At 43.3% G+C, this 23843-nt stretch overlaps 2 pseudogenes; both read left to right on the top strand.

Moving 5' to 3' along the window:
* Positions 1–1995: 1995 nt before the first annotated feature.
* On the top strand, positions 1996–3055 carry LOC133367818 (olfactory receptor 14A16-like; annotated as a pseudogene).
* A 7345-nt stretch (positions 3056–10400) lies between these two features.
* On the top strand, positions 10401–11388 carry LOC133367817 (olfactory receptor 14I1-like; annotated as a pseudogene).
* Positions 11389–23843: the final 12455 nt, after the last annotated feature.

The raw sequence follows: 23843 nt of genomic DNA, 5'->3' as shown, positions 1-23843 counted from the left end.
TTAGTTGAGAATATGATTTGTAAAAATACAAACTTCCACATCCCATAACTATATTTTTTTTCTAATGCAAATATCATGTATAGATGTGCTTTCATAAACAAGCATGGAATTAATATCAGAAAAAAATAATGTGATGGCATAATACAAGTGTGGGGATCCTTTAGCCCTCTAGAAGTAGCTGAAATACAACTACTCTCAGCCCCAGCAAGCATAGCCAATGGCCAGCAGTGGATGGAGTTGTAGTTCAGCATCATCTAGAGGGCTAAACCTTCCCTGTACCTAACATAATACTAAAGAATAACACATCCTTAATGTGACCCAATTCCAAGGAGATTTGGTTTATTTGTTTTATTGTTTAAATAAGATTAAAAAGGTAAATGATTTCTGATAAACTATATCAAGGATCTTATGTTTTCTAATGTCAATTTGGCATGAAACCAAAGTGAGACTATTGGGTATTTTAGTTGTTTTCCCAAGCCACCTTCAACTTCCTCAGAAATATCACTTTTATTTCATCCTATTTTATTCAATACTATGATCTCTTATCTAAGTCTTCCTCTCCCACCACCCACCTTGGAAGCATAAGCAAATTTTAATGGAGTATAAACCTCTGCACAAGTTCCACCTTGTATAATGTGCTATGTCTCATATAGAAGGTCTAAATATTAATGAACCTGATTTGTGTGATCTTTCCATTCACTTTTAGAGGATGATTAATTATGTCATTTACGTGTATGTAACGCTTCTCTAGTACTGTCATCATCTGTTATATCACATTGTGATGTGAGCACAAACCCAACTACTGTTCCAGTTCTGATACAGGATTCCAGTTCAGAGAGTGTATGGATGAGCCCAATATTCTGAGGTGCTTCACGACAGCAATCTGAGCAGAGTCAGGAATACCACGAGACAAGATGAGTTGTTTGTACAATAGCTTCACTAACAAACTTCAGCACTAGTAACCTCTAGTGTACGACTTCATATTTTCAGGCCAGAGTTAAATTACTGTCAAACAAGGAGGTGTGTCTAAATTAAAAATAATAAGTTCTCAGGGTCTATAATGATGCCTATAATGGTGTCTTTCTAATGGCTTCTGTTCATTTAGATGAAGACGGGTAAACAATGTTTCCACAAAGGATGTATTTAACAAATAATTAGGGCTGGGGTATAGTTTGTGGATTTGTGCGTGCAGTGTGGAAGTGAGGGAAGAAACAGAGTCAAACAAGTCCTATGTGGCTGCTAAAGCTCCCATGTAAATCACCAAAGAAGCAAGATGTGAGGCAGCTCTGAGTAGCTCCCTCCCCCAATGTTGCATGCTGACATCTGGGCCCTCCAGTGACATCCATTCATTAAGTACAGTAATGTGTCAGAAAGGAGTCTTCATATGTATAGTTAAATGAACAAAGGCTCTCACAGGATCTGGAACCCCAATTATTTGGAGTTTCAAAACTTGTGGAAGCCTTGGTGTGTATAACCACAGTATATCTATGAAGGCCCCCTTCTTATACATCTGTGTGTGCACCCTGAACATCTCTGTGGAGGGGTCTTTGTGCATACAGGTATACATGAAAAGACGAGCAAAGAATCTTGAACATTAATTACTAAGAGGCCATGGAAAGCTTTGTGTGCACATATCCATGAATTTCCCCCTCCCTACTAATGTTTGTGCTGCATTGGTAGATGTTAGGGATGGGGCACCTAACCTCATGGAATGGGGGCACTCAGCAGGAAGGACAAAGGAGCTATAACGCCCTTGTAGGGCAACAGAGTTGGTTGAAAAGTGGCTACAAATTAAAGCAATTGGCTGTGTCACAGTGAGTGGATATTTGGAAGGGAATAATATTGTCCCACCCATTGCTTCAATTAATTCCCTCTTGTTAACACCTTTTACTTTAAGGTGCCACAAGCCTACAGCAGATCAACACAGAGACCATCCTGGAACAACATAGCTTCCCTCCTGGAAATCATTTCTGAAAAACATTTAAAAGAAATGAAATGGCCAACCAATCTACGGTAACAGCGTTCCTCCTGATGGGATTTTCCAATGACAGGGATGAGCAGATTTTGTATTTTGTGATGTTTCTCTGTATTTATTTAATAGCCTTAGTGGGAAATTTTCTCATCATCATTGCTGTAGCCCTGAACCCTGAGTTTCACACCCCAATGTACTTCTTTTTGGTCAACCTGTCACTGACAGACATTGGCTACATCACAGTCACCATCCCCAAATCCATGGCCTCTTCTTTGACAGACAACAGACTGATTTCTTTTGCCAGCTGTGTTGCCCAGGTGTTCTTCTTTCAAGCCTTTGCGGGTTCTGAGCTTGCCTTGCTCACCATCATGGCTTATGACCGTTATGTTGCAGTCTGCCATCCCAGAGCTTGGAAAAGTTACTTTTTTGAACTACAACTCCCATCAGCCCAATCCAGTGGCCATGCTGGCTGGGGCTGATGGGAGTTGTAGTTTTAAAAAGTAACTTTTCCAAGCTCTGTGCCATCCTCTACAGTACCAACAAATCATGAATTGGAATGCCTGCACCCAAATGGCAGCTGCTTCCTGGATAACCACCCTGATCCACGCATTGTTACAGACTAGTGTCACTGTCATGCTGGATTTCTGTAGGTCCAATACTATTGGGCTGTATTTCTGTAATATCCCTCAGTCGATTAAGATTTCCTGTACTAATACAAAAGTTAACGAAATTCTGATTTTTGTCATTGCGATCACGGTGGATTCATTTTGTGGTGGGTTAATCTTTTTTTCCTATGGCTACATCTTCTCTGCTGTGATGAGGATCCCGTCTGTTCAAGGCAGATATAAAGCTTTCTCTACCTGCACTCCCCACCTGACTGTCTTTTCTTTATTCATCACCACAGCTTGTTTTTCATATTTGAGACCTAAAACACTTTCCTCCCCCATTGTAGACTTGATTTCTGCTGTACTGTTTACAGTTTTTCAACCACTTCTGAATCCCATCATTTACAGCTTCAGGAACAAAGATATCCAAGAGGCAGCGTGGAAAATACCCCCAAAAATTATACATCTCCTCCGATAAATGCCTGGGTTGCATCTCACACACTTCACAATTATATTATTCATTCAAATGCCCAGTTTTGTCTGATTCCTCCCTGTCTCCTGCCTACTTACAACCACATGCCATTACTGTTAAGAGGATCTCAGAACCCACTGTTTTGTGGGGGGGGCAGTAAGCAGGAAAGGTGATGGGGGAAATCTTTGCATAAGCAGTCTGCTCTCTGCACCACATTTTGATCTCACCATTAGCATCTAGTTATTTAGAATGCTCACATGACAATTTCTTTCTTCACAGATTCTTGTTCCATCATTGGCTTACAGAAGGGGTTAGTTTTTCTCTTTTCCAGTCTAGGGACCACACCCCCTCACAGAGAACCAACTAGGGGCTGTGTGTCATTGGTAGGTGAGGCCAGAGGCAAATGTGGCCATGTCCCGAAGCAAATGTGGATGGAGCAATAGAGGTGCAATGCATGCAAAAGCCAGCGGATTCTGCACACACACACACAAACACACAAACACACACACATGATATAAAGGCAAAAAAGATACACTATCACAGTTCAAGAAAACTTCCCAGCAAGCCAGGCTAAACAACTGAAGGAGTGGGGGGCACATGGACGGTGAGGGTTACAATCTGGCTAGACAGAATACTAAGGACTGGATAGAGCAGTCTGGAGTTTCCCCACCCTTACAGGCATGCTAGCCTACTATCATTCTAAATTGGGTACATACAGCCTTGGGTGATACAGTTCATTTGAATTAAAAAAGAAAGAATAAATGCTGTGTGTGACTAGGGAGAATCAAAATTTGTAGTCTGTGCTTTTTAAAACAATTTTAGTTTGGTCTGTGTAGACATTATTAATTGTAACAACTGATAATTTTATGTGCGTAGTTCTGTGATTTTCTGATAACTAGATACAAATAAACCAATCTGATCTGATTTTATAAGGTTACTTTTTGATGTGATAAGCTATATTTTCGTTTGACAATTGACCAGAACTGATTCTTCTTGAAGAGATTCTTACTGGTTTTTGGGTGATGAAGGGTTAAATATGTTTGCTTTAGTTGCATATTTGTATGGATAACTATTTCAGTGACAATAATTGCATATAAAGAAATAAAGTTACATAATATTATAAAAATAAATTTCATTTATTTTTATTTTTATATTTACGGAATTTATATATTGTTAATCAGGGCCTCCGTGTGTGTGTGTGTGTGTGTGTGTGTGTGTGAGAGAGAGAGAGAGAGAGAGAGAGAGAGAGAAAGAGAGAGAGAGAATACTCCCTGGTACAGAGACCAGCACCTCTTTTTTGCTATCAGCCCATGCTAGTCATTTTGAACTTTTAGCAAGATAGGAGCATTAACACCTCTTTGTCTTTTTTTTTTAACCAAGAAAGCACTGTCCTGCAGCAGTGTCACTAGCAGGAGTGTGTGGGGGGGTGCAGATCTCCAGCACACGCCCTCCCAGGGGCATGGATGGGGGTGGCTGGCCTCACGCTCGTGTGTGTGCGCACACTCAGCAGGAGATGCTGACCACACGCTCCAGGCTGATGGTGGAAGGCCTGTCCTGGCTTCACTACCAGTGAGCGGGCGCCTGCTTTGGGTGCGCATAGGACCGGGTGCCAGAGGGCCCTTGGCAAGCCCCCAAATTTTGTGCCGAGCACGCTCGTGTACATCAGGCCAGCCACCCCTGTCCATGCCCATGGGAGGGCACATGCCAGAGGGGCACCCAGCTGGGGAAGCAGGCCTGGGAATGCCGGTGCACCTCCCTTGCCCTGCCGACTCTGCTTCCGGTCTTGCCCACTCACCTGCCTGCCTCCAAGGAGGAGTTGGCTGCTCTGACGCTGACCCAGAGCGCTTCTCGGCTCCTTTACCAGGCAACGGCATGGGTGACCTGCCCAGCAACGGGGTGGCTCTTGGTGTCACCCACCTCATGGTGTCACCCAGGTGAGGTCCACACCCCCTGCACCCCACTAGTGATGCTGCTGCTGCCCTGAATCATCCAAAACCTAAGCAGTTTACATAAATAAAGGGCTACTGTAACTTTACTTGAAGCATTAATGTTTTCCAGGGGTGAGGAACCCTTTTTGACCTCAGGATTGCATTCTCTTGTGGGCAACCTTTTGAGGTCTGTATGTCAGAGACAAGAGACAAATGTGAATGGAACAAGTAATTTCTATTTTACTTTTGTACAGCCTGGGATTCCCAACCCCATTATAGCCAGCATGGATTTTTCACATTCTGCACTGTTAAATTGAAAACAAACCCATGCCATCCTGATGCTTCCCATAAGCTCATTTCAAAACAAAACCTTAAAATGTATAGTCCTGAATTCAAAAACGTTTTGCAGTTTAAAAGTTTAAAAAAATCCCTTTCTGATTTTAATTATTATTATTATTATTTACATTGAACTGAATGATAATGTTGGACGTGCTCAGTAAGTAACAACTGTCAGTGTTCTAAAAGCCAGACTCACAGCTGCTTCACTTGGCTAATCAGGGGGCCATACCCACACCACTTCCCAGAATTCTTTGGGAGAAGCCATGATTGTGTAAAGTAGAATAAAGGTCTGGTGTGGATGTGGCCAGGGACAGCTTTGGTTTAATTTGGGTGGGAAGCTACATGTGCCTGCTGTAGAAAAAACAGGAGGGGGAAACCCTGAAAAGCAATGATACTGTTCACAATGTTTTCCTTTTGAAAAGGAAAAGGGCTTTCCCTCTGCCCAGTGCCAACCCATTCAATCTCCTTCCCTCCTCTCCCTGCCCCTCCCGCAGGTCAGTTTCACCTATCCTAAGCATGATTGCATGGGAGTAAATCTCACTGAACTCAATAAGCATAAAATGATCAAACCTGTCCCCGCCTCTTCCCTCCCATCACCTCCCTTTTGGCCCTTCCCTCCCCCTTCCTTTGCCCCACCCCTTCCAATCCCCTTCTTCTCCCCCTCTCCCCTCTCCCTCCTAAGCATGGTTGCATGGGAGTAAATCTCACTGAACGCAATTAGCATAAAATGATCAAACCTGTCCCCCCTCCTCCTCCCTCCCATCACCTCCCTTTTGCCCCTTCCCTCCCCCTTCCTTTGCCCCTTCCCTCCCCCTTCCTTTGCTCCTCCCCTTCCAATCCCCTCCTTCCCCCTCCTCTCCCCTCCCCCTCCCCCATTGTCAGTTGCACCTATCCTAACCATGATTGCAAGGGAGTAAATCCCATTGAACTCCATAAGCATGCAAATGATCAGACATGCCTTTCCCCTCCTTCCACTCTCCCCTCCCTTCCTCCTCCCCTCCCTTCTTCCTCCTCCCCTGCTCACTGCAGCCCTCCCTCCCTCTGCCCTGGTCAGTTTAACCTATCCTAAGCATGATTGAAGGGGAGTGAATCCCACTGAACTCAATAGGAATGCAAATGATCAATCCACTATTAGGATCAAATATCTTACCTCTTGGATGAAAAAAGCAGAGAAATTCACTAATAGGTAAAAAAAAACTTGTGGTTTAAGACTGTACCTATAACCCACTGATATTTCTATCAAACTTTAAAAAGCAGGGAAATTGGGCAGCTATAGTGAATGCACCAGGGGAGCATGAGTCCTGACCTCATCTCTGAGATATTGTAGTGCCCTACAAGTTTGTCAAAATGCAAACACAATTTGGGTTGGTCTTTCACAGTCCAATCCACTGTCCACTTCCTGTGTAGCTTGGAAGAATTTGGTAATGTGCCTCTGAGCATATGGTGATTCATGATCCAATGTCATTCTATCAATCTTCAGGGACAGACCATCCAAATTGGTCCACCACCCCTTCAAGAGGGGCAGGAATCAAAACCATGATCCAAAACTTCAAACTTCAAAAAGTGGTGGCCTGACCATGACAACAATGTGGTATCTTCCCGCATCTCCAGACAACCTTTTACCATATCAGCATCATAGACCAAATCAAGAGTATACCCTACCCTGAGTATTGGACTAATGACAACTTTAGACAGCCCCAACATCACAATGGAAGCCATGAAGTTCTGAACTAGAACATTAGAGTCAGCCTCAGTGTTGGTGTTGAAATTCAACAGCACACCCAAGACCACTCCTTCCTGCTCATTCAGAGAGTTCCTGGGCAGGGCAGCATAACTGATGGAACACCAGTAACAACCCTAGTTTATTGTCTACTTGGCCCATTACTAGGTGCAGGTTCTCAGAGTCAGCTGAAAGGGTTCCACAACCACTCCCCTGCCCTCACCCCTGCAGCCTGTACTGATACTACACTGAGTATCTGGGTGTGCACAGGTGGGTCAAATCACCTCCCCCAGCTCACCCATGGTGCCAGAGGGGCACCATCCTACCTGATAAAATTATGGATCAAACCTCAACTCATAGGCTGAGGAGCACATCAGACAATGAACCAGGAATCTGGTCATAGGAGTGGAGGAGGGGAAGAAGGACGAAGTGGACATAAATAATCTTGCCGTCACCTTCAATGATGACCTGTTACCTCCCCATTTCCCCTTACCCATCATCATTGAAATGGGGGCAACATCTCCCATAGCCGTCATTTCCCTATTTCGCTTCCTCTTAAGCACACAATGTAATCAATAGCAGCCTCCTGACAACACTCACAACCAGTTAATTATCCATTTTGACAGAAGGCATCTGACAGGCTAGGAACAGTTGTATACAAAGAGTGTAATATTCTATCATTTTACCTACAACTTACACATTTTTGCAAGCAATTTGGCCTTATATACATATTTTTAGAAGCCGTTTTCCCTCTTAATGCATTTTGTATGATATTTACAGTAATATATTTATTTCAATGCACACTTTCCCTTAATATATGAATTTCTGTACACATTAGTTGTTTAGATAAGTGCATTGCAAATTTTGAAGATGTGTGGATTTTGAAGGATAGTTTGTGAATTGTTTAAGAAAATGTGGGTTAAGCAGTAACATGCATTTACATGTTAACCCGACTCAGTTTGTCCCCTATCCCTAGTTAAGGGTCAATGGTTTGAAGACAGAAGAAAAAGAAAGAAAAGGAAAGGGTTGGCAAGATAGATAATTGCCCTGCTTGCTTTGCAAGTTAGGCCTTGCTTATCATCATGGGACCTCTGAGATTCCCTATGGGGTGAATCCCTGAAAACACTACAGACAACAAGGATGACTCAATCTCTTCCTCCTCCTCCTCACAGAATAATCTAATAAAGACTATCCTTAAGCATGTTGGCACTTTGTTCCACCAAGCCAAGAACAGAGGTGAGTAGAACCCTCTTAGCTCATCATCAGTAGAGACCAGGGCTTCTAAGATGTTGAGGATCTTAGTTCTAAAAAGAAGTTGAATATTGGAAAAGAAGTAATGCAAAGATCAGTATTGTACCTTGAAAGAAAATGCCATTATTATATAGGAGTAGATAATAGTGTGGTGTTTCAGAATTCACATTGGTCTTAAATTCCAAATGTTGTATATTAAAATGTAAATGTACTGCCTTCAAGCCCATTCCGACTTATGGCGACCCTATGAATAGGGTTTTCATGAGGCTGAGAGATTCATGAGGCTGAGAGGCAGTGACTGGTCCAAGGTCACCCAGTGAGCTTCATGGCTATGTGGGGATTCAAACCCTGGTCTCCCAGGTCGTAGTCCAACACCTTAACCACTACACCACACTGTATTAGAACAGGATTAATGCAAGAATTGCTATTCTGTGATGAAAGAAGTTACAGTTGTTACATAGGAGACAATAACACCATGGTGTCTGAGAATTTTGGTGACTGATCATAAACCCTGAGATTTGATTCATGAAAAAAAAATAGTTGAGATTATGATTTGTAAAAAGAAAAACACCCACACCCATAGTTTATAATCTCTTTTTTCTAATTCAAATATCATGTATTGCTGCATTCTCACAAACTGGTATGGAATTAATATCAATAGAAATTAATGTGATGACATAATACAGGAGTGGGTACCTTTTGGCCTCTAGAAGTTGCTAAAATACAACTTCCATCAGCCCCAGCAAGCATAGCCAATGGCCAACAGTGGAGGGAGTTGTAGTTCAGTATCATCTAGAGGGCTAAACTTTCCCTGCACCTAACAGATCCTTAATGTGACCCAATTCCAAGGAGGTTTGGTTTATTTGTTTTATTGTTTAAATAAGGTTCAAAGGGTAAATGATTTATGTTTGCTCTGATAAACTATATTTAGCATCTAATTATGTCTTCTAATGTTGATTTGTCATGCAACTAAGGTGGGTCTATGGAGAATTTCAGTTCCTCAATACACTTTTCCAGTTGAATTTCACTTTTTTTCAGATACTAGGCTGGTTGTAAAATTGGGTTTTCGAAGCAACCTTCAATTTCCTCAAAAATAAAACTTCATTTCACCTTATTTTATTCAATGCTGTGATCTCTTATCTAAATCTTCCTCTCCCTCCCCCCATCTTAGAAGCCTACTCAAATTTTAATGGAATGTGAGGGAAGTGACTGTTATAGCCCACATGTTAATCATCAAAGAAGCAAGGAGTGGGGCAGCTCTGAGTAGCTCCCTCCCCAATTTTGCATGCTCACATCTGGGCCCTCCAGTGACACCCATCCATTCAGCACAGTAGGTGAATGAACAAAGGCTCCCACAGGATCTGGAACCCCAATGATTTGGGTTTTCAAATCTTGTGGAAGCCTTGGTGTGCATATCTATATCCATGAAGGCCTCCTTCCTATTGATTTATATTTGATACATGTGGGCACAGGGGAAGGAGCACTTATGTCAGGAATGGGACTACTCAGGCTGCCCCATGGCCTTATGTTGAACATGTTGATTGGGAGCAAGAAGCAGGGTCACCTAAGCAGCTTTGTCCTGACAGTACCCATTTTGATATGGGTCCTCATCTGACATCTTTGCATGCACCCTGAACATCTCTATGGAAATGGATTGGTGCATATAGTTATACATGGAAACAATACAATGAAATCTGGAACACTAATCTGGAACACTAAAGATGCCATGAAAACCCTTGTGTACACAACTCTATCCATGAAGATCCCCCTCCCTACCGCTGTTTGTGCTGCATTGGTAGGTGTTGTGGGAGGAACACGTTACAACAGGGAATGGGGGCACTTAGCATGAAGAGCAGAGGAGCTATAACACCCTTTCAAGGCAATAGAGTTGGTTGAAAACTGGTCACAAAATGAAATCCGTTGACAGTGTGGCAGTAAGTGAATATTTTCAAGGCAATAATATTGCTCCCCATTGCCTCAACTGATTTACTCTTGTTAACTCCTTTTACTTTAAGGTGCCACAAGCGTACAACAGACCAACACAGAGACCCTCCTGGAACAACATAGATACCCTCCAGAAAATCATTTCTACAGAACATTTCAAAGAAATGAAATGGCCAACCAATCTACTGTAACAGAGTTCCTCCTGATGAGATTTTCCAATGACCGCAATGAGCAGGTTTTTTATTTTGTGATGTTTCTCTGCATTTCTTTAATAGCCTTAGTGGGAAATTTTCTCATCATCATTGCTGTAGCCCTGAACCCTGAGTTTCACACCCCAATGTACTTCTTTTTGGTCAACCTGTCACTGACAGACATTGGCTATATCACAGTCACCATCCCCAAATCCATGGCCTCTTCTTTGACAGACAACAGATTGATTTCTTTTCCCAGATATGTGGCCCAGGTGTTCTTCTTTCAAACCTTTGCAGGTTCTGAGCTTGCCTTGCTCACCATCATGGCTTATGACCGTTATGTTGCAATCTGCCATCCTCTACAGTACCAGCTAATCATGAATTGGAATGCCTGCACCCAAATGGCAGCTGCTTCCTGGATAAGCACGCTGATCCACGCATTGTTACAGACAAGTGTCACTTTCAGGCTGGATTTCTGTGGGTCCAATATTATTGGGCTATATTTCTGTGATATCCCTCAGTTGATGAAGATTTGTTCTACTGATACAAAAGTTAACCAAATTCTGATTTTTGTCATTGCAATCATGGTGGATTCATTTTGTGGTGGGTTAATCTTTTTTTCCCTATGGCTACATCTTCTCTGCTGTGCTGAGGAGCCCATCTGTTCAAGGCAGATATAAAGCTTTCTCTACCTGCACTCCCCACCTGACTGTCTTTACTTTATTCTTCATCACATGAAGGCCTAACACACTTTCCTCTCCCACTGTGGACTTGGTTTCTGCTGTACTGTATACAGTTTTGCCACCAGTTCTGAATCCCATCATTTACAGCTTAAGGAACAAGGGCATCCAAGAGGCAGTGTGGAAAATACAAAAAAAAATATACATCTCCTCCGATAAATGCCTGAGTTGCATCTCACACACTTCACAATTCTCTTCTTTCATTCAAAAGCCCAGTTTTGTGTGATTCCTCCCTGTCTCCTGCCTTCCCCATACAACCACATGCCATTACTGTTAAGAGGATCTCACAACCCACTGTTGTTGTTTGGGGGGGCAGTAAGCAAGAAAAGGGGTGGGGAAAATCTTTGCACCATCAGCCTGTTCTTTTCCCCATGTTTTGATCCAACAGTCTGACTCCAGTTATTTTGAATCATCACATGACAATTTGTTTCTCCTCACTCAGATCCTTGTTCCATCATCGGCTTACAGCGGGAATCAGATTTTTTTATCCAGCCCACGAACCACATCCCCTTACAGGCAACCATCTAGGGGCTGTGTCGTTGATGGCTGAGGCCATAGGCCAACGTTGGTGGAGCATTAGAGATGGCATGCATGCAAAAGTCAGTGGATTCTGCACGCGCGCGCACACACACACACATTCAGGCAAGCAAGATACACAATCACCGTTCAAGGACACTTTCTAGCCAGCCATGGAAAGAAATTCAAGGCATGGAGAGCACATCGATGGTAAGGGGTATAATCTGGGGAGTAAGTCATTGCTGGGGAGATTCCCAATGATTGGATAGAGTGATCTGGATTTTCTCTCACCCCTTAGAGGCTTGCTAGCCTACTATCTCTCTAAATTGGGTACATTCATATCTGTGGGTGATACAGTTCATTTGAATTGAAACAAAGAGAGAAAGAAATGGTATGTGTGGCCACTGAGAATCAGAATTTGTCATCTGTGCTTTTAAAATCAATTTTAGTATGGTCTGTGTAGATTAGGGTTGCCATATTCCACTTCCACAAATCCAGGCAGGTTAATTTGCATATTATGTAAAGTATTTGCATATTATGCAAATTATTTGCATATTAATGTTTGGATTGTCCAGTTGTTTTGTTTTTGTGCCTAGGAATTACCACCAAAAACTGGGGAAAGATGTGAGAAATCTTTTTTTTAAAAGCAACATTTTTAGCCTTAAATGCCTAGACTCTAGTTTCCAACACTATGGAGTATTTATTGATTGATTAAGAGAATTTATATCCTGCCCTTTTGCTGTTAAAAACAGAGCTCAGCACAGCTTACAAATATAATAAAAACAATAAAAATACACAATCAATATAAAAACATAATAAAAACACAAAATAGCAACAAACATAAAGTAAGTCAGGGCAGCAGTACGGTTAACCATATACGATATATTTCAAAGATGTGGTGGGTGGAGAAAAACAAGAAGCCAAAATGTTAGGAAAAGGAGTCTTTCACACAACATGCTCAGTTGTAAATACTGTTGCAGCAAGTTTTACAAGTTCTTCCAGTATTCCACTGGTGCAGGCACTCAGACATTCAAAGTATCTGTATGTTTCTTAGGTTTTATAAAAGCAGAGCTTTGCTTAACTCAAAATTTCTTCTCCCTTTGATCAACCACATCTACACAGGTTCCACCTCCATACTCAAAATGAACTGGGCCTGGAAGTGTGCAACAACCCCACACATACCTTGCTAATTAGATTACCAATGCCAGGATGTCTGTCTTATCGACTACTCTCCTTCTCCCCCCCCCCCGGGCATCATGAAAGACCCAGACCTGGGCTCAGAAAGAAAATAAATATCTGGTCCTCTTCAAAGTATTGATAAGCCTCTTGTTTTAATTGAAATAATAATTATAAATTCTTGTTCTTATCACTAATGGGAGTTAATTATCTTGCATATGTTGCTGCTGCTTCTATGGCTGTAACGGAGTGAGGTTAAAGATAAGTGAAATGCAAATAGGAAAAAAACAACACAAAAGGCAATAACACTTTCCTAAATGTAATACCATACCAACCACAACAAGATTCCTATGAGTAAGGCAGAAAACTAAGCATCTCACAACCAGTCAGGATTCCTAACCAAAAACCAAAAATATGATAAATGAAGAAATATTTATATAAAAGCATGACTATCAAATATATTTATTATTTACACAAACTGTAAAGATATTTATAGTGCAATCCTAGGTTTATTTATTCAGAAGCAAGTCCCAGCGTATTCAGTGGGACTTACTCAAACAGGGACAGAAATGCAACTTCAAGTGATAAGCAACTTCATTCACACAACCCAAAATTCCGAATCATGCCACTTTATGCTGTTTTGCAACTGTTTATACTTGTTTTTATGGTTATTGGATTTTAAATGGCTTTATTTCTTGTTGTGAGCTGCCTTGGTTTCCAACCCTACCTCACAGGGGTGTTGGAAAGACTCCATACACGCACACACACACACTGCAGATGTATAAATACATACAGCCCATATAATAGTTTATTGTCAAACCAGTTGGTCATTGCAGAAAAATCAGTATTAGTTTTTAAAAAATCAGTATTACTTTCCTACAGAATAAAAACTGTAATACATAAGTAAGCCCTGCCTACTTGCTTTAAAATAGGACTGGAGGGCACAAACACAATTCTTTTTTACATTCACTCCAAAGTCCCATTGATTTTCAGCACATTCATAACCATGTCTACTCAAAAAGTAAGTCCTATTGAATTCAATGGGATTTACTCTGGGCATATGGGATTAGCATTGCTCTTACAAAAAGCAAGCATTGGGAAGGTTTTCAAAACACTGCCCAAGATCTGACTCCTGCACACAAGAGGAAAAAAAACTGAAATGTATATACTTACCCAATTTATGAGATTTTCAGATAAACAGGGGGTGAAACCACCATTTTGTTTTCTAGACACTGCCTCAGGTCAATGAAACTGAAACACAATCCCTGATTGGCTGCAATCCTGAACGGGCGGGGTTAAAGCTATGAAGTGCGATACAGTACTGTTTAAAGAAAGATTTAACAGTCGGGGGCGGCTGACGTTTTTATGTATATCTCGAGAACCGGACCACCTAGAAACTTAATCTTTTTTTTAAATTAAAGCTGAGAATCCGGGCCACCTAAAGGGCTAGCCGGGCGCCGGGTGGCATGCATAGAAACTAGGTAAAACCTGGCTAACCAGGCAATATGGCAACCCTAGTGTAGATGTTATTGATTTTACTATTGTTAATATTATACCATATGTGTGTAGTTTTGTGATATTCTGATGACTAGATGCAAATTCATTAATATGCAAAAAAAACCCTTGTGGTATAAACACGTACCTATAGCCAACAGATATTGCTATCAAACTTTTAAAAGTAGGGAAATTGGGCAGCTATAGTGAATGCACCACGGGAGCAGGAGACCTGACCTCCTCTCTGAGATATTGTACTGCCCTACACATTTGTCAAAATGCAAACACAATTTGGGTTGGTCTTTCACAGTCCACTCTACTTCCTGTGTAGCTTGGAAGAATCTGGTAACATGTGTCTCTGAGCATATGGTGAGTGGTCAGAAGCACATGATTCTCCAAAATGGCGAATTACATTTTTGTGTGTGTTTGTTAGTGTTCCTCTTACTTTGCTTCTTTCCTGTATTACTATTGTTTCTACAGAGAATCTGACCTAGAAAATTATATTTCTTTCATTATTCATCATTAAATTTATTTTTATTAATTTCAAAGCCTTTTTATTGGTCAATGTCACATAATGGTGAAGACATCAATTTGCAATTTGTGAAGGGTGCTGAGAGTTGCTAGGAGATGCCCTATTTCCCTCACAGAGCCACAGTCCCCAGAAGAGGGGCTGACTGTTAAACCGCTCTGCCACTGGAGCTCTGTCAGGGAATGGGAGTTTCTAAACAACTCTCAGCACCCTTCACAAAGTGCACTTCCCAGGATCTTTGGAGGAAGCCATGATGGTTTAAAGTGCAACAAACATCTGGCATGTGTGTGGCCCCCTGCTTAGCCAAGCCAAGCAGCTGTGAGTTTAGATTTTAGAACACTGTTTGTTCTTACTGAGCATGTCCTGTGCTATCTTAGAGTCCAATGTTAAATTTCTTAAATTAATTAAATAGCAGTCATCCATAACTTTAATTTTTAAACTACAGAAGGTGAAGGTCAGAGTATGGGACAAGGTCAGTAAATCGCAGGCGGGTCGCAAAAGTCCATCCCTTCAGCCTGGCTTGGCCTTTTGAGATGCACAGGAAGTGACTGACATAGGCTGCCACTGCTCTTGGCTAAGCTTGCTGAGTTGCAGGAGTTGTCAGTGGGCGGCAAGCCTCTAAGGCAGGAAAGAAGGCATAGGCAGGAAAGAGACTTTTGCTTGCACTCCTAAGGAGAGGAGGAGTTGCTGAGCGCCCGTGACTTTTTCTCAAAGGCTTAAATGCACAGAGCTCACATACCTAGAGAAGTCCACATATATGGGTAAGCAAAGAAGTGGTGGAGGGGGTCATCGTGGGTGGAAAGGGTAAGTCCCCTCCTTGTCCTTCACCCTTCCTTTCTCAGAGAGAAACTGCCTTTTGTATGTTTCTTCATCCTTGGAGCAATCTTTGGCTGCAGATTCCCAGAAGTTGAGCCGAAAAAAAGCTTGCAAAGGGATGGTGAGTTAAAGCCAGATGAGGATCCTGGAAAAGCAGGGGAGAGAAGGAAAAAGGACAGTGGGGAGAGAGGCAGGATGGATATTGAATGGGGGCAGGGGAGGCCTGTGGAGGTTTCAGAGGATTCAAAGGCACACACAACACAATTCTGTGTCTGGGTTTCAGACACAATCCTAAGCACAATTTTCCTGGGAGTAAGTCCCATTGAACTCAATGGAATTAACTTCTGAGTAGGCATGTATAGACTTACACCATTAGAAACACAGTATATATATGATGTGGGGGGAAGTGGAGATTTTTTCCCATTCTCTTCCGCCCCTCATAAAAGTGTGTGTGTTATATATTTATTTCAGTATTTATAGGCCTCCTTTTCTCTAAGCAGCTTAAGGTGCTCCCCCTTCCCATTTTGTCCTCATAATACCTCTGTAAGATAGGTCAGGCTGCAGAGATGGTGGCTGGCCCAAGGTCAGTGGATGAGCTTTGTGGCAAAGTGGGAACTGGACCCCTCCTCTGCCAGGTTTTTGTCTGTTGCTCTAACTGATCAGATCTCCAGAATCCCAGTGGTGACAAGGTTTCACATGGACTAGTAGTGGAAAATAGGGGCTGTCCCTAGTAACTAGTTTTACAGGGTAATGCATCTACTGTACACAGAGCTCTCAGGTCTAATGTGAGTGTGTGTGTGTGTGTGTGTGTGTGTGTGTGTGTGTGTGTGTGTGAGAGAGAGAGAGAGAGAGAGAGAGAGAGAGATCTGATCCTCCTGGTAGATTTTGAGGTGATTTACAGATTAGCACCAAGGATTTCTGCTTCCCAACTAACAGTACCAACAACAAAAATGCCCTCTAGTACATCCTCAAGTGTACTGTTGAAAGGAAAGAACCTTGGGATAAACAGGAGTTGATTTTTTGTGGAGCTGTCTTGGTTCAGCTCTGGGACTTAGAAACGGGTGTAGTCATCCAGGGTCTTGGGGGCATCTTAGACCCCTTACCTTTTTGGGAGCAGGGTCCCAGCAGGGTCCTATGTCTCCAGCATCCTGTGAGGCAATCAGCATAAAAGAGGAGCATGTTAGCCACTGAGAAGAGTCTTCTAACATGCTTTCTTGTCCTTTCCTGGTGACTGGAGCCAATCAGAGTGAAAGACTCTTCTCAGTCGCTAACACTGTCCCCTGTCATGCTGATTGGTTCCTAGGGACATCTGTCATTGAGGGAGAAAGCATTAACAAGGCTTTCATTCTCAACCGAGCAGCATAAAGGGGGGGACATGACTGTAACTAATATGAAGGGACCCTGCACTTCTGAATTTCCCACTACACTACTGATCAGCATGGATGTTAAATTTCAATACCACACCCAAGTCCACCTTTTCCTGCTTGGTCAGAGAAGCTGCAGAGCAACATGGGATGGTACAAAATGAGCAGTCGTAGCAGGGCCGGTTCTAAAGGGTGGCCAGGTGGGGTACTGGCCCGATGGCCCCTGGAGCTACAGGGACCCCCTCAGCCACCCCTCTGCTCCCCTCCTTGATCCATAGGGCCCCCATGCCCCCCCACACCTCACTTACCTGTCTGCTGTCTTTTACCATTGCCCTTAACGAAGATGGCGGCCGCAGTTTCCCTAAGGTACTGAAGCCCCTGCCGCCATCTTAGTTGATGGAAGAGATGTGTGTGCGTAGCACGCACACGTGCCATCAACAAAGATGGTGGCGGAGGTGTCATCCCCTTAGGGAAACCACAGCCGCCATCTTCTTTAAGGGCAATGGTAAAAGACAGCAGACAGGTAGGTAGGGGGCATGGGGGGCCACATGCATGTGCAGGCACACAGGCGTGCATGCACACGCTGTGGCCCAGGGCAAGCTGATGCCCAAGGGCCCCGGCATTCCTGGAGTTGGCCCCTAGATTACTTTTCTGTTGTCTGTCACCAAGTGCAGGTCCTCACAGCAAGCTCCAAGACAGCAGGGCTTTCTGGTGATGATGGGAGACCTGTGAACCACAACCATTCCCTCCTCCCATTACTTTAGCCCAGAGCTTGGAAAAGTTACCTTTTTAAACTGCAGCTCCCATCAGCCCCAGCCAGCATGGCCACTGGATTGGGCTGATAGGAGTTGTAGTTAAAAAACATAACTTTTCCAAGCTCTGCTTTAGCCTGGGTTCATGCTGCACCAAGAATCTAGATGTGCAGAGATGGATCAGATCAACTCCTCCCAGCACACCCACCCAGGTCTCATCAATACATGGCAGATGGGCACACTCATCCATGATCAAATCATGGATGAGTGAGGGCATTTCACTGTATATACTGTACTGATTTGGTATTAACAACACACACAGGCTGGTGGGCACAGCAGATGTGCAACCAGCACTCTGGCCATGGGAGTGGTAGGAAGGAGAAACTAGCCATAAATAGCCTCATCTCCCCTTACCCATGAAAATTAAAACCAGGGCAGCATCACCCAAGGCTCTCACTTTCCAAACAGCTTCTCCCAAGCCTACTGCCAAAATCTACAACCAGTTAATTGTCAATTAATTGTCAATTGACTCAGTAGGAACAGTTTTATATACAGAATTAAATATGCCATAGTTTTATATGCAACATATACATTTTTTGCATGCAATTTGTCCTTTTACGATGTGCTCTGTGTGAAAAATATTGAGTAGGTTTGGCTGTCCCCAATTCTCTCAAGAGGTGTACTGGAATAACTGGTTATGGTACGTTTTATTGGTGGGCTCTTGTTGTGTCCATATTATGTGTTCAGGAGTCTTGGTAAGGAGGGACATGGGTGATGCCACCCCAGTTCCAGTAATCATGGATAGACGGAGGGAGCCATGGGAGGTGATGAGCCACCACAGAAGATAAGAGCAAGGCTATTCTTGCCTTGTTCCTTGTTTCCACTCCCCCCATGAATGGGTTCCTGGTTACTTAGCTGCTGTGCACACTGGTTGTTTAACATCAGATCAGTGTACAATAATACCACACTCATTAATGATTTACCAAGACATGGGTAGGTGAACTGGGAGGAGTTGATCTGACCCATCTTTGCCCACTTGGATACTTAGTGCAACAGCAGCACCAGCTGCAGGGATGGGGGGAGGGGTTGCTGTGGTTTACCAGGAAACCACTCTGTCTTGGAGCTGACTGTGAGGGCCTGCACCTGGTGTCGGGCCAAGGAGGCAGTAAACTAGGGTTGCTGCTGGTGTACTGTCTACAGTGCTGTCCAGCAGCTTCTCTGACCATGTTGGTAAAGGCTGTCTCGGCTGTAGTATTGGAAAAGCCCAGAATGATAGCCCTGGGTGATTTCCATGCCCATGCTGAGGCTGCCTCTAGTATTGCAGCTCAGGACTTCATGGCCACCATGATGACCATGGGGCTGTCTCAAGTTGTAAGCAGTCTGACACATAGGGCTGGGTACATCCTTGGTTTTTGCTCCAGATGGAGGATGGGGTGTTCTGGCGATGGGGGGGGATCAATGTCATCCCATTGTCATGGTCAGAACACTTACTGGTGAAGTTTAGACTAATGGCTCTGATCCTCCCCAGCCAGGGTAATGGACAGATTAAGATGGTCCACTCCTGGAGACTAATAGAATTCACTGGATTCCTGAATGCCCTGGGGGAGATCCTAGTAGATAAAGCAGGTAACCCAGATGAAGTCCTTGTCATGCTGTAGAACAACGAGATGTGTCGGGCTCTTAACACGGTTGGCACTGAGTTCCCTTTCCAGCATTGTGGAGCACAGTTTGCACCTTGGTACACCAGTGAACTAAGGACAATGAAACAGGCTGGATGACGGCTCAAGAGCAAGTAGCAAAATATGTACTTTGAGGCTGAGTTTTTTCAAAACAGTTTGCAGGGATTTGATGACATTTTAATTTTTCCTTTGGAACACATCTGTTGTTATTGAAAATAAAAATCATAGCTTTTAAAAGGACCATAAATTTCATTGTTTATTCAATATGCATACCAAATTCCAGTGAGTAATAATTGACAGAGAAAGAGCATAAGGCCATAAGAAAGGGGCTAGCATTTATTACTCAAAAAATGCTGGAAGAAGTTGTTTGGCCCTGATATCTTGCCATACCCAGAACTTCTGAAGTTGTTGTTCTACATCCACTGTGTAGCCTCCTTGATTTTAACACAGAGAAGTTCTTTGTAGGCAAAGTGGCTTAGATTCAAAATGCTTCCTCCAGCCCTAAGCAGTGCTCACAGGGAGCCTCACTTGCAAAGGAAAAATAGGACACTCCCTTTAAGATGTTGATCCTTTGTAGCCACATCCGTACCTGCCCCAAACCTGACATGGTATATCAGATGTGGGGTAGTTGGGTGTGGTTTGTTGGAAATGGCCTCACGGGTCAAACTGGGGTCGGTGCTGGGCCTAATTATGCCTAGGGCCTTAGGTTGCCCAGCTGCTCTATAAGCTATGTAAGTTGCCTTCCTCCGTTTCCAGATTTCTTCCTACCCCCAACCACTGACATCTCAAAATTCCATTTTGTGGTTAAGGAAATTAAACACTCCCTCCCCTGCAAATCCCCAGTTTTAATTCATAAATGTATTTAAGACTTCATACCTAAGGTTGCTCTCTAGTACAGCAAAGCCAACACCTTAAACCTGGTCCAAAGTGATAGGTGCTCAACCATTCAGGGTTGCTATTAATGAGAATGAGAATTTAAACCAACTTTATGCCATCTTTCTATATAATACAAATAATAACCTAAAAGCATTGTTATACTGAGAAATTGGAAGTTTTCCTGTACCTATAGAAATGCTGACAATACATGTAGAATAATGACAATGACCTTTGGTAAGTTGGCAACAGTAGGTCATTGACCGTTTGCTAGAAGTCAGCAAAACTGGGAATAATACAATGAATGATTCAGAGGTTGCAGTTTGCTTATCTTGTAGCTTTGCGCACAGTGCAAAAGCACAGAGCATGACTAACCCCCACCTTTGGAATGTCCATGTATTGCCAATTGCTTGCAACTCAGAGTGTATAACTGCCTGTAAAGAATCATGACAGCTTCAGACCTCACAAAATGACATGAGTCTATGTGAGCTCTCCGTTTGCAAACATATAGTTAATAAAGGCCTTGGTTGGCAATTCTGAGTCTCAGTTGTTTGATATTGGGGCCTTCATCCAGCGGCATGAACCTTAATTCTAGTGTAACAGCATCACTATACAATGCTTTTCCAAGTCTTTCCAACGGTCATCATACATATGTTCTTTTGGCAGCTCCTCACTGGGATGTGTTTCCAAAGTTTTGCTTTTCACATAGGTTTAAGTTCCCTTCACAAAGATGGAAGCCAAAGCCAGCTTTATGGGAAACTTGGCCTTTGTCTCTTAGCCAGAGGCACTGGAAGAAAAGGATGTGGGTTTCTGTTTACTAACATTGAATCAAGAGTCAAGTACCGGGGTGGGGGGACTTAAGCCTGGGGCCAAATGCTGCCCTCCAAGTTTCTCTATTTGGCCCTCAGGATTCTCCCCAGACAACATCCCCTCTCCCTGGACCACAGCCCTCGCTGGCCCTGTCTCTCACCTAGCAGGTCTCAGAAGGCTGTTGTCACAGTTAGCTTGGCCACCGACAGATAACACTGCAAACTACAGTGTGACAACAGCCTTCTGAGAGCTGTCAGGTCTTTGCTGCAGTGGGGGAGGGCAGTGGAGGACGGAGGTAGGGGCTCGGAGGAGCCACAGAGGGACAGTCATGACAGGCTAAGACAGCTTCTCAGCAATCATCCTGCTCTACTGCTGCTGCCCACCTCACCAACTATTGTCAGGCTGCCTGCTTATCAAGCTAGCTAAAAGGTGAATGCCACCACATGTCTTCAGAAAAGAAAAGCCTATTACCTCACCATAGGGCTCATAATAGGAATGGAAATAAAGGAAGGAATACCTGCCTGATCCAATAAATTCTGCATTCTCCTTTGAGGCTTTTGTCCAGAAAGCAGAGCTTGGAAAAGTTACTTTTTTGAACTACAACTCCCAACAGCCCAATCCAGTGGCCATGCTGGCTGGGACTGATGGGAGTTGTAGTTCAAAAAAGTAACTTTCCCAAGCTCTGCCAGAAAGGTATAAAAACTGGACTCCTAGAGCCATGTTCTGGGTTCAGGATTTTGGTTGCCCAGTTCAACTATGAAATCACCTGGTGAATCACTGTTTTGGGCACTGGGTCTTGGGTCACCCACTCTGCTGAATATCACTCTACCTGAAATCGCCTGCTGAATCACTTAGCCAGCAAAAACTCAGGAGTCTGATTCTCTCCTTCGTTTCCTTCACTATCTCTGGACCCCTGCCTGCTGAAACAGAGGTCCCTGCTTACTCAAGCTGCTCCAAAAGCTCTTTTCAAGGCTCCACTACATTACTGCTTTGCTCTGGACTGTTGCAAAGCAAAGACCCAAGAAGCCATTTCGGGGCCTGCCTGCTGCATTTGCTGTTTCCCTGGTTGATCCAGGAGTTTCAACGTGCTCCAGTTCTACTTCCAGATTGCCCACCAGGACTGGTAAAGGTATATTTTGGTCTCTGTTTCTGGAGTTCCTTTCCCTACAAATTGTAGCCTCCACAGCTGCTCCCTCTGCCTATCTTTGACCATGTGTGGCTGTGTTTCAGAAGTCATATTCTGGTCCTCCCTACCCTGCTGCACATGACTGAAGCCTAGTTTGCAAAGTGAGTCCAGAGAAAGAGAAAGGGCAGGCTAGTGTACCTTCTTCAGTTGTTCTGGACTCAGCTCACCACCACATCTCCTCCTATACCTTGTGTGCTTGCTCCTCAGTGCGTGTGTATATGTTGAGTGTGTATTTCAGTTTAGGTATGATGAGGTTTATTTAGCTAATTCCCTCACACATATTGTTACCGGACTATCCCCACTGATGTCAATAGATAAGTACTGTTACTGACCCCTCGCTAGATCATCACCTTGTAGTGGTGAGTGGGCTTGTGTGTTCCAATGAACCCTGTGAGCGATGCCGTTGGGAGTCATGTACTCCCAGCAGGGTCACCCATGGCAGTAAGGTCAAGGGAGAGGAACCAGACAAAGAATGATCCAAGAAAGTTCTCAACAGCAGAACAGGTGGAGGATAACAATGTGTATGTTACGGCTGTAAAGGCGGATAAAGGCTGCAACAGATAAAATACTTCCAAACATCGTGGTACCCATGCCATTGGATCAAAGCCTTTTTCTGTCAAGATTGTGTGTTGATCATGGTGCGCCGATCTCCCCACATAAAACAAATTCATGCACATGTGTCTTCCATAACAAAAGTCCCATGGCAATCGGCAAATGGCAACGGGGGCAGGACTGTGCCATCCAGAAGCCCCTAGCCATGGACTGGTACATCGGCGGTGGATACAGATTCAGATGGATCCATCGTTAAAGATTATATTTTGGAAGACAATCTTACTCGGTCATGAGTGATCGCCAAGACTGTTACTGAGTTATTCCCCATTGAAGTGTTAAATGTGTATATTTTGATTCTGTGTGTCTAGGCTCAATAAATATCCCCATGGTTAAGACCGGTGTGAATGTAGGTTACTGGGGAAATCTCCCAAGATGCAGTATTGCCAATGTCAAAAGATCCTAATTCACAAGACCCTTAAAATGTGTGAATGTGAAAGACATGTCAACAGAGGAGTCTTGCTGACACAACAATGAATGAATCCTATTATTTATAGTATCAGGAACAAGGACTTTCAAGAGGCAATCTGGAAAATACCAAAATCTCCTAACATGACTGCTTTTGCTGAATTTATCACACTTCACAATTCTGTATTCTTGTTCTTGTGTTCCTATGCAATACAGCAATAACGGTATATAAGAAAAAATTAAGTTGCACAAGAATATACATAATTCAATCCATTTTTATTTTTATTTTGCCTTGCTTCAATAGGCACCAAAAGACAGAAGAAGAAGTCCCTGTGCGGTTTGTAATGGGCAGGAATTCCAAAGGGTAGGCTTCATGACACATTGTATGAAACGGACTTCCTGATAGAATGAAATCTTCTGGAGGCCCTTTCTTACAGAGTATAGGGGTTGATGGGGTATTTAATGGGTG

This window comes from Rhineura floridana, chromosome 11, assembly GCF_030035675.1.
Source record: "Rhineura floridana isolate rRhiFlo1 chromosome 11, rRhiFlo1.hap2, whole genome shotgun sequence".
NCBI classification, from domain to species: domain Eukaryota; kingdom Metazoa; phylum Chordata; class Lepidosauria; order Squamata; family Rhineuridae; genus Rhineura; species Rhineura floridana.
Note: the sequence above shows the minus strand (reverse complement) of the source record. Positions and strands in the feature narration are given on the sequence as shown.